At 39.3% G+C, this 12,036-nt stretch overlaps 1 protein-coding gene across 8 annotated transcripts in view; it reads left to right on the top strand.

Moving 5' to 3' along the window:
• The window catches only part of PICK1 (protein interacting with PRKCA 1), a 282,950-nt gene that overhangs the window by 136,310 nt on the left and 134,604 nt on the right, over positions 1 to 12,036 (top strand). For 2 of the 8 annotated variants that reach the window (XM_067147396.2, XM_067147389.2), the window contains one exon: positions 8,862 to 10,205. The exons of 5 other annotated variants lie outside the window; for them this stretch is intronic. The gene's annotated coding sequence lies outside the window, so the exon portion shown is untranslated. Of the gene's footprint in view, positions 1 to 5,519; positions 6,220 to 8,861; positions 10,206 to 12,036 lie in introns of those variants that run through there. One more of the 8 variants, XM_067147390.2, reaches the window with a different exon arrangement.

A 12,036-nucleotide genomic window follows, 5' to 3' on the forward strand; every position in this document is an offset into this window, starting at 1 on the left:
GGGGCTCCACACATTATGCTTGGGGGTCCACAAGTGTTAAAAGTGGTAGTGACTGAAAAAGTGTAAATACACTTCATGATTTTCTTGTAGATAGTGTTAAAATAATTTCAATAAATACTAGGCAGAATATCCCAGGTTTCTTTTACATCGGACTAGAAGCAAGTACACATCATAAGACATCCTAACACATCTTTCTTAGGTGAGTACCTACGTATTTGAGGTAACTTTTGTAGGTCTGAACTTGAAAAATATAATCTGCTTCGTGCTAATTTCCCAGAAAAAAACATTCTTTTCCCCAAGTGTGACCTTAGTTGGTATTATTTGCTATCAATATCGATACAGTCAACACAGTCAAACTTTCTGAGCAATTTAGGACAGTAATCAATTATCTGGATTTAGAATTAGGAGAATTATGTTTCATCTTGTTCAGCCTTGCAATTTGGTCGTAAAACGGGTGGCATTCTTAGCATACCCACTGTAAATAGGCGTGGCACTAAGAGGGTTAAGCTTATTCATATAGTAATGTGGAACCTCTCTACTGACAGCTGAAAACATACTGTTCAATCGAGCAGCTCATCTCCTTACTCCCAGCCCAGAGTTTGCAAAATTTTATTAACTCTTTCGTCAGAAATCACTCACAAGGGAACATCGGCAATGGTTAAGTCACCGATCACGATGAAACTTGGAAAACACATTGAGATGCACGTAAAAAGATGTCGGCATCAATTTTGGGTGCCAACATTCATTAGGGCGTTAACTAAGGGGCCTAAAAGTTGCGACATTTCAAATTCCGCGCGATTAGCTATGAATACCTGCTGGCCAATGATGCTAAGCCGGCACACTGCGTGCCTGGAGACGCACCTCTGCACCTCCTCTCCTACACACCTCCGCCCCTCCTTGTTTGCCACCGCACGTTTCCCTTCTCCCCGCGCTTGACGGCTGCTTAGCTGTTGAACGGGACCGGCTCTATACTTTGCTTCTCTTCGTACTATAATTATTGAAATACTTTAAATAATGTTCCGTTTCATACATAATGATAATAAATACCCTAAAGTAATACACCCATATTTTATGTTATATTTTCATTCCTGCTAATTCCGATGAATTGTCACATTCATGGGTACAACTCCGAGTTAAGTACCACCGGGTGTGGTCAAACGTGGGATGGGGTACCGCGTTCTTCCTACGCTTAAATTATTATTTACTTCTGAAACGCCTTAAAGCTGTCGGTAGTGCCCTTAAGAGTGGACATACATATGGAATTAATTAAATTAAATCACCCACCACTAAATAAATCTCCCACCTTTAAACAACGTTTAATACCTTTTTATGCAAAGAAATTACGTGTCTGGGTAGAGGATCTTAATGAATGTAATGAGATTCAGTACCTCGGGATATCAAAACCTGGTTATAGGTCCAGATCTTTTTATGTCCCCTTCCGCCCCACCCATTTCGTGCACGCTATCAGTTGTGTCAAAACGAAACGACATCGCGGATGACGACAACAACAATTATGAACTCAGAGTTTGAAACTACTGGTATTTTCCGTATTGCATACTCTGGTATAAGGAATAGGCCTGTAAGTAGAATGTTTTTATCTGTGCTTGTACTGAACGATTTATTTATGTTGTGCAGTGACAGGCACAACACATTTCAATTTCCATGTTCCAGAAATTGATTCACAAAATACAAGTTTGAATAAGTTCGAAACATAAGTTCCATGTGGTACACAACACTCGTGAAAATTCAAAGTCCTTTCAACCGTCGTCGAATAACTAAGTCCCTATGTAGCACTTCAAAAAAATAACAAAGTTCCAATATGTGGAAATAACAAAGTTCCAATGTGTCAAAATATTAAAGTCCCAACACGACACTTGAAGAAAATAAAGTTCCGATGACAATGTTCCAGTATGTCACCTTAAGAAAATAATAAAGTCTTACCGCGACACTTGGCGAAAATAACTAAGTTCCAATGAGACGCTTCAGAAAAATTACGAAGTTCCTGTATGGCACTTTAAGAAAATATCAAAGTCCAATCACGGCACACGAAAAATAACAAAGTTCCAATGTGTCAATATGACGAAGTTCCAACACGATGCTCGCAGAAAATAACAAAGTCCCAATCAGGCACTTCAAGAATATGATAAAGTCCCGACACCACACTTAGAGAAAATACCGAAGTTTCAATACTTGGATTTCGAAGACTGTCAACTAGAAGTTCGACACACATAATACTCCTTCTGTCACCCGTGTCACAGAGACGGCGGAGTGACAGATACTGAATTCGTAGGTGGGGTGGTCCTCCTTTTATACCCGTTCGCGTGGAAGTGTCTAGAACCCGGGTATTATCTACCCTTATAACTCCTGTAATACTCGGTGGATTTTCTTGAAATCCTGACAGATTACGTCCATTGTAATGGTTTTTAAGATGGCAGCGTCGAAATAGCGATAAAGTAGCGCAAAATGTACTTTTGAGGGTAAGCTGGAACATTACCATATATGGTCGCGTATAGCTGGCTTACGGCGGCCACATCACTCGCTGGGTACGTCACTGCGTTCGGCGGGCTGCCTACCTTCCACCTCGCGCGAAGTTCAACGTACATACTTCGGACTTCTCTCGTAGCGGCGTTCCCGGTACATGTCCCCTCCTCTCAGGGTAAAGAAAATTTGATAAGGATTTTCTTTATGCTTCCTTCTCGAAGTATGTTTTTAAGCTGGAGGCATTATATATGCCTTCGGTGGTTCCATTTGTGTGATTTGCGCACTTGCTTATGCTCTGCATCTTCCTACTATAGGATAGGGACGTTTCTTGTATGTGGAAATATCCTTGACATCCAGATGATATTTAAAATCTCGGATCTCTCCGGGTTTGTCATTGAACACTTCTGGATAAGTCTCGAAGATTTCCTTGACTGAATCTGCAACGTCTTTGTTGGCCACTGGATCTTCAATCACACTGATTATGGAGCTGACATAGTCTGGACCGTCGTCGTACATCTCATCTATCAGGGGCACATCTTCGACGGGTCCCACTTCATCGGGATCACCCTCTTCATCTCTGACTGGCGCAGCATCGCTATTTCCACTATCGAATTCTTCTTGTGGGGTATCTATCCCTTGTTTCCGACCATCGTCTCCTTTGATCAGCTGTAATTCTACAGGGTCAACGTTATAGAATGTAATGACTTTTGCCATATAATCAATCAATCCTCCATATTTGATGAGAAAATCCAATCCAAGGATAACATTAAATTTCATCTGAGAGATTACTAGATAGACGTGCTCAAATTGAACATGTCCCACGACGAATTCCATAAATGTCTGTAATTTACATTTAATGCACTTATCTGGAACAATCCCTTTGATCCTAAGTTGGGAAATAGGCATCACAAGTACCTCATGTCTTTCCTTTATGGCTTCTAATAGTCTAGCTGAAATGAGGGAGGCTTGTGCTCCTGAATCTACCAACGACATAACTTTAATGTTGCCAACCCTGATGGTGATCACTAGCAGGCTAGGTTGGATTCTTGGCCTAGACGGTGTCATGTTTTCATGGAGTAGTTCCGAGTCCTCTACGTGCCAATAATGTACTTGAGTTACGCAGAGCGGCTCTTCCCTCCTTCCGTTTTCAGGCAATCTTTCTAAGAGAACATTGGAGGGTTTTTTTTGCACCCGTTGTGTTAGGGTCCGGGGCGGGCGTTTCGTTTCTCCTACCAGCGGATTCCTAATACTCTAATGAAGCGGCTCCTCCTTGATCCTCACCTTTCCGCTGTTCTTTCAAGTACTCTTGAGTATCTCGCCATCGTCTGTTCAATTCATCTTGATAAGAAACCCTATCCTCTAATTGTTGGGCCTCTGTTGGCTTCTTCCACGTTGATCTATTTTGGTACGGCGTTTTCCCTTGGTCCGGCCGTCCCTTATACCTTCGATATCGGGTAGGTGTGTTTTGTCGAGCAGGTAGTTCCTTTGGTATTTCCGGGTCAGGACGTCCCTGTGTCACAATAGCGACAGGACTGGTAGTAATTTCTTTAGTCTTACTCCCTTTAGGTAAAGATTGAGCATGGGCTGTGTCTAATCTACGAAGTATCCCATCCATTTGTTCTAGAGATTGTATATTAGCAGCTACCAGAATCTCCTGGACTTGGGCTGGGAATTGTAGCGTGATCGCTTGGATCAACTCTTGTTCAGGCAATGGTGGGTCCAAACATTGCATCTTCTTAAGTTGCCCGATGAAATAATCTGAGTAACGGGATGTGTTTATAGAAGTATTATACTTTTTAGCATATAACTGTAATTTAATTAAATGTTGCGTCTCTGAATTCCAAAAACGTTTCAATAGAGCTTCTTTGAACAGCTTGGGCTGTATGTAAGTCTTTATGTTAAGCTACAACAGAATCGAGCCCTTGAAACTTGGGTGTCACGCATTCCAACTCTTACGTGAACACTCCAATGAAATCGAGCCCAAAAGGTGGGCGCCACGTATATTACCTCCTCTCTGTACTCGTAAAAAGTGTTCATATCTTTAAGGCGCTTGATATTAAATTAACGAGCATGGATCTTATCCTAGGGAGTGGCTTTATCATTGAAGTTGGTACAGAGAGGGGTATAGTTATCAATTTTAGAGATTCTTTTGATAAATTAAGTTTATTGATCATCAAAAGCAAGTTCATATCACCTTCGTACAGCAGCATGGAAGTGTCGTGGCTGGTTGGTACCTCCGAGTCCTGGGATGGCGCTTGACATCGCCTGGGCCGGGACCACACCTGCTCGGATGAGGAGTTCTGGAATGTCTCGAGGTTCTGGAATGTCTCGACGTTCTGGAATGTCTCGAAGATTGGCACACGTTCCTGGGTTCGATTTGAGACGTAATTCACACTTGAGTTTTCTGCACGGCACTCCACACATTCATGGCACTGTCTGAACAGATATGACCTTTTAATTATGGTTACTGCACTCTAGATATCAAATCAAAACATTCTGGAATAATCACTCGAAGAACAAGATGATTTTGACTTTGTACCGGTAGAAATGCAAGTTCGTAATGCAAGCTTACTGTAAATTGGAATGTTCTAGAGGATTATAGCACTTGGAAACTGTCTTGTTCCGTCAATCGGTGAAGAAAATGATATTTGAAAGAAAAAGTCTGACTTTATAAATTATGGATTCACTCAAACTATTGGAAAGTTCTAGGCTTTCTGGGAACGCGACATGCGTATTCTGAATTGTCACAGTCTTTAATGAGGATAAGAATCAAAATAAAGTCCCAGTGCAGCACTTGGAAAGTATTGCATATTTCAGAATTAAACGTAATGTTGAACGTCCCCTAAGTTTCACAGTCTTTACAAGACGTAAATTCAACACACGTAGTAAGAGCTTGACAGTCGTCAACAACTTTTAGCTCATAACATAACAAGTTACCCTCACCATCGTCAAATGGTAAGTGTACACGATTTCCATCTAAAATTTATTACGATTTTTTTGCATATAATTAACACCATGCTTCTGGTTTCCGTTTACAGATTCTACTTTTGATCCAACATTCAACACGTTAGCTACATTCAACTGTCACATTGCCTTTTCGACCAGCATGTCAACAAACCTACATGTCTTAACAACGTTATAGCATCGTATGAAATGAGATGGTCTATAGAGGTCCAATATCAACATTGTATAGTAACCTTCAACAACAACCTTGTACTTCTTCATCAAAGTGAACCACAACATCACCATATGATATTGACTTGTGATTTTTATCTTATATAAACAAATAATTACAGGTCACTTGATCATCTTTCAACATTATTTTATTCAACATTATGTTTTTAAAAATACGATTTTGATTGTCATTCTTATTATTATCTTGTTCTAACCGCTAGTCGGTCCACATCACTTTATAGCAATTTTACCACCTGTCTATAACAAACTGTTGCTTTATTCATTTTACTTATAATAGTAGTCTTCCAATGACACTATTGCAAATACTTTCACCAAATGTAAGCTTCTCACTCATAGCATAGTATTTCAAACCAACATTGTACTTATCTTTTACCATATGTTAATTTTCTTTCAAGCCTCTTCAAGGCTTTTTATAAATTAGTTTTATTTTATTTATCTGTAAATCAGGTGCTTGATTTTATTTCAAGGTTATACCCATGGCTGATGATGCCTATATGTAAGGCAAAACATGTACCATTTATCTAACATGTCAATGTAATTCAACAAAAACAAGACTTATTGTATTGATTAGGTGGTCAATTTAATGAAATAACTTATTGTTATTATTTCAGTCAAATATCAATACAGATCAAAAATTATATTTATCACAGGTAAGTGGTATGTTCCGAGCTGTCGGTGGAGAGATGGTGTGGAATGACATCAGTAGACGAATAAGTTTGAGTGGTGTGTTTAAAAGTAGGAAAGATCACAATATAAAGCTGGAACTCAGGAGAAAAAATTGAGGCAAATATTAATTTGTAGGAGGGGGAGTTAGGGATTGGAATAACTTACCAAGGGAGATCTTTGTTCTGTTGGAAAGGATCCTAGCTACAGGTCTGGTACTACTACCATCACACTGTAGAGTGTGTTTAAGTTTAGGTTGTGGGATCAGATCCCACTGGTGTCCGGTTGGGCATTTTTGTTCTGTACTTAACATCTCTTCAGCACGTACTAAACATACGGAACACGACCTAATAGGTTGAAAGTCGGTTTCGATTACAATGCGGTCGCGAAAATTCAATATTCATTAAATTTCCACTTCTTTTCAATTATTTAAGAAAAGGCTAGGAAAACAACAGATAGGAAATCTGCCACCTGGGTGACTGCCCCAAATGCAGATCAGTAGTGAATGATTGATGATTAGAGTTGCAGTTCTCTGCGAGTGGTAGAACGGCCACCAGAAGGCATTAGTGTTGTTACCGGGCATGGTAAGGTATATAAGGGGGTGTGAGCAGAGTCAGATTTTGAGTGATCACTCTGAAGGACACGGAGATGCCGCATCCTTGTGTGAGACAGTGTTATCAGCACCCGACAGAGTTTGAAAGATGCCTCATTGTGGGTCCCCATTTGGCCAGCTGGTCAAATCGTGCAATATCCAGATTGTAGGGCATTCAGATACGACAGAGGCCCGATGTTGGACTGCATGGGAGTGTGAGGGCAGGCATACTTGTCTTCATGGTTCCGGTCGGCCACGGTTTACCACCACATGGTTTGATCGCCGTATTATGCACCAAGCACACCATAACCCCTTCACATCTGCGCCTGCCATCCGAGAACAAGCAGTGGACTCCCTGCGACATTCTGTGTCATCCTGCACCATTTTTCGGAGACTAACTGCAGCCGGACTAGGGAATTACCTTCTCATGCATAGGCTGCTGTTAGCACCACAACACAAACAGCTGCTTTTGGAGTGGTGCCATGACCTGGAAGCATGGATTGCTGATGAATGGTATTGATTGTGTTCAGCGATGAATCGCGGTTCTGCAGTACCCTGGATGACTATTGTCTGCAAGTATGGCAGCAACCTGGGGAGAGGTCCCATTCTTCCAATGTTTTGGAGAGGCACAGCGGTGTTACTCATGGTGTGGGAGTCATCGGGTATGACTTCAGGTCACAGCACAATGGTATGTCACGGACATCCTCCATCCTCATGGGTTACGTGTTATGCAACAGTATCAAGGTGCCATGTTTCAACAGGACAATGCTTGTTTACACATGGCACATGTCTCCATGAACTGGCTGGGGATGTTTTGGTACTACTGTAGCCAGCATGATTCCCAGATCTGTCTATGACAGAACATGTGTGGGACCACTTCAAATGTCAACTCTGTCCCAGCACCAGTATCCAGGATATCAAGGACCAGTTACAACAGTTGTGTGCCAACTTGCCTCAGGAGAGGATACCACAGCTTTATTACTCCCTTCCCAACCGAATCGGTGCATGCATCCAGGCCAGACGGGGGGTGCAATATATATAACCAATAATATGGCTTCCAATTGAGATAGCTAAAATAAAATTCAGGAAAATCAATCATCAAAAATCACCAGTGTTTCACCCCAGTGCGGTGTGGGCTCATCAGTTGAATACCGCACCTTCCCAAGACACTGGCCGGTTAGCTCGCCGGTAGCGACACCACTGCAAGCTATGCATATGATAAGCACAATGCAGTGCCGACATATTAAGGGAGAATTGCATCTCCACTTGCTATATATGCCCTCCTGGGCTAGTGTGACCAAAAATATAGTTTCTGATTGAGATAGCTAAAATAAAATTCAGGAAACTCAATTGTCAAAAATTGCCAGTTTTCGCCCCAGTGCGGCATGGGCTCATCAGTTGGATACCGCTTCTTCCCAAGATACTGGCTGGTTAGTACGCCGGTAGCGACACCACTGCATGCTATACATGTGATAAGCACAATGTAGTGCCGACGTACTAGGGGAGAATTGCATCTCCACTTGCTATATATGCCTTCCCAGGCTAGCATGACCAAAAATATGGCTTCCAATTGAGATATCTAAAATGAAATTCTGGAAACTCAATCATCAAAAATTACCAGTGTTTCGTCCCTGTGCAGCATGGGCACATCAATTGGATACCACACCTTCCCAAGACACTGGACATTTGTGACCTCTTATCCACATGTCTTGTCTCTTATATGTTTCAGAAATGTTTCTCACCTCATAAAACTGCCCTGAATGGCAGCTGTCTCTGTATGTTGGTGTTGTTTATTTCCAATTCAATTTTTGCAGTCACCTTTTTTTTTTTTTGTCACTTGGGGTATTTCTATTAAGTGAAGTTATTGACAGTATTATTTGTAATTAGTACTTGAATATGTGCACTAATTTTCATTTTCTTCTTCTTCTAGGTGAAGAAAATATTTGTTGTTACCAACACCACACAGTTTGTTTCTGGAAAAAGACTTCTTTTAAATCCCGATCTTTGCCAGCCAAGAGTGTTATCAATGTTTTTATTTACTAGTGGAAGTTGTTTTGTCCTGGTCTAGTAATAACGGAAATCTCATTCTAGTCTTATAAGTCTGTTGGAGGGAAATTATAGTTGTGTTTTGTTTGTTTTTAAGAGAAAACAATATTTTTGTGGGACTGTTTTGATATATTATACTAGTTTGTACTAGCACATTTCCAAGTAATGTGTAAACGGGTAACCAACCATCGTAAATAATTTAGTATGGGAGAGTATTAAAAAATGTCATTATTTGTGGAGGTGAGAAATGCTTCAAGTTAGTTTCTCTCATGTTAGAACAGTATTTGAAGAAAACACAAACAAGAAAGTATGGAAAAATGTGTGTAACAGCTATGTAGTTAAATTTTAGTATGGTTTGAACAGAAAACATTGTGCTAATAGTATGATTATTTTTTATAACATGTTACGTATTTCTGGACATGATGCAAATTGCATGCTGCATACCTATAGATACCAGGTTGGGTAAGATTGTCTGAATATTTATAATTACAGTGTTCCTGTTGTCCTGGCCGAATGATATGAATTGAGGATGAATGCAATAATGTGTGTACCTTTGTAACAAATAAATATCCCCATTTTCACTGAGCATGAAGGATATAAAATCCTTTAACTTATGCAACAAAAATTTTAAAAAATGACCTTCTCTGCTTTAAAAGATAAGTTGGTAGTTTCAATCAGCATTTGGAATACTGTATTCTTTTGTAATATGAATGTAAATGTAAGAGGAATATGCTAAGTAATGAAGAAATTAGGACGAGAAGCATACAACACCAATTTCAATACTCTGCCTTAAATTTCTTGGAATATTTTGGCCTCGTGTATTTTTAAAAAAAATCTCTTATGATGCAGACTTGAATACCATCCTCTATTACAAAATTTTATAAGCACACTAGAATTAATGTGAAGATATTTTCACGGTTGTGTAGTTTTCACTGACACTTCCATTCCAATCTTAACTCAGTAACCTTTTCCATCATCCATTAAATCATTATATGAAGCAAGATAGCATCGTAGTTTTGGTGATTTATGAATAGCAAGATGATTATGTTTCACTTGTAGGTGAACACTGTAATGAAATTTACCTGTTGTAAAGGATGATTAGATATGTCAAATGTGGCAATATTGATTAGATTAATTTCCACAAAATGAACCTCAGCAGGGACAAGAACAATATTGATAAGGGTAACAACAACAAAAAGGGTTGTCGTTGTTGTTGTTGTTGTTGTTATTGTTGTTGTTGTTGTTGTTGTTGTTGTTGTTGTTGTTGTTGTTGTTGAATCAGTAATGGCAGCAACAGTCCACACTATCAGACTAGAATCGGCCAACAGAAGGAACTCCAGCACATACTTCACAATCTTGGCCTGTGTGAAAGAAACTTTAGTAGGAGAAGAAATGGAATGCTTAGAACTGCTCATAAGATGGGGTTATACTCAGAATGCTGTTTGCAACTGTGGTGCAATTCAATATCTTGACCTATATCACTGTACAAATTCTGGATATCAGAGGTAAACTATCATTAGTGACATTTCACTAACTTTGCAGGTGAGCAGAAAGAAGGTGCTGAGGCTCACATTTTACTACCTTTAAGGCAAGTTAAATTGATAGTTCTGAAGAACCTTAATCTTTATAACAGGTCCAGCTAGTCTCTATGTTTATGTTGTCATTGTGAATGCTTTTGTGTGGTGCTACAGTGGGGGCATATGTTCTTTTACCACTTGGAAAATGTATTTTTGAATATGTCATTATTTTCACGTACGATTAGTCAAGGGGTTTAATAATAGTTTGCTTTCCATTTATTTTTTATATTTATTTAAGTATTTTTCTTTATTACACAGTATTATTCTATGTTTTATTACTGATATTTACAGTAAGTGTCTGTCTCTTATACTGTTTTCTTGCTCCATATTATTTTTTTCTATTGTTTCACTGAGAACAGTGCATGTCCCACTGTAACTTTTTGTTAGCTTCTGTATAAAGCAACTGATAAAATTTACTGATGGTTGGTTTCCTTTATGTATTTAATTACTGTAAAGGTCGTTCTGCGAGTAATGAGGCTTCAAGGTCTAGCTGGGGAAGTGGACACTGCAGTTTGTAACCCTACCCTTGGACTTAGGGCAATATAGCCCTGAAATACCTAACATTGCAGAGATAATAATCAGGGCTCGAAAAGTCCTGGGCACTAGTTTGCCATGATGACTAGGTTCTTCTGACATGGTATTCCCAATTTTTACCTGCCAGTAGATCTGGACAGATTAAAAACAAACTATTAATATTAAATTCAATACCAGATAAATTTCAAAATTTCAGATTTACCTTGAATGACAAATATGTTTAATTCCGATGAGCTACGAGTGTGCAATTACAAGGGTAGAATAGTAGTACCAGTTCATCTCTTCGAGCTGACAAAGGAGCTTTGGTACATGATGGAGCAAAATACCTGGAGGAAAAATTTCTGAAGAGTGAACATAGCATTGAAATATGGACCTGGGTATTTGTGGTCATCAATGAGGTCGGGCAGGTTTAATAATCTAATTTTTATTAACATGAATGGCCCATCATTAGAAAATTTTGATCCATCCAATACAGTGAAAAATTGGTATTTCAGTGCTCGAATTATCATATGTTCATGGAGATAAAGCACATGAAACACACACTGTTGCTTTGTAAAACTTCTCGTATATTGCCTTCTTTTGCTGAAATCTATGAGTGATAACATTATACCAAGTTAAGTTTGTACTTTTTATACCTGTAACTATAACTTAAGGCCAAAGTATAAGGCACCACACTGTATTTGAGTTATTGTGGCACTTGATTTTCAGAAGTGCACCTAGGTCGAAAGAAATTTTTTTTTTTTTTTTGAGCCCTGATAATAAATGATGCATATGTTTACTTAATTGTATCATTTACTTACTGTTTAAAAGGCTCCATACCACTCATTTTCCTTTCACTGTTATTGTATCATTGCCAACATCTCCGTCACTGCTAGCAATGCTGCTGTTATTACCAACATTAATCATTATCATATCTGTGAGATCATCTGTACTTGGTTCCAGAGAGTG

This window comes from Anabrus simplex, chromosome 5 (genome assembly GCF_040414725.1).
Source record: "Anabrus simplex isolate iqAnaSimp1 chromosome 5, ASM4041472v1, whole genome shotgun sequence".
NCBI lineage: Eukaryota > Metazoa > Arthropoda > Insecta > Orthoptera > Tettigoniidae > Anabrus > Anabrus simplex.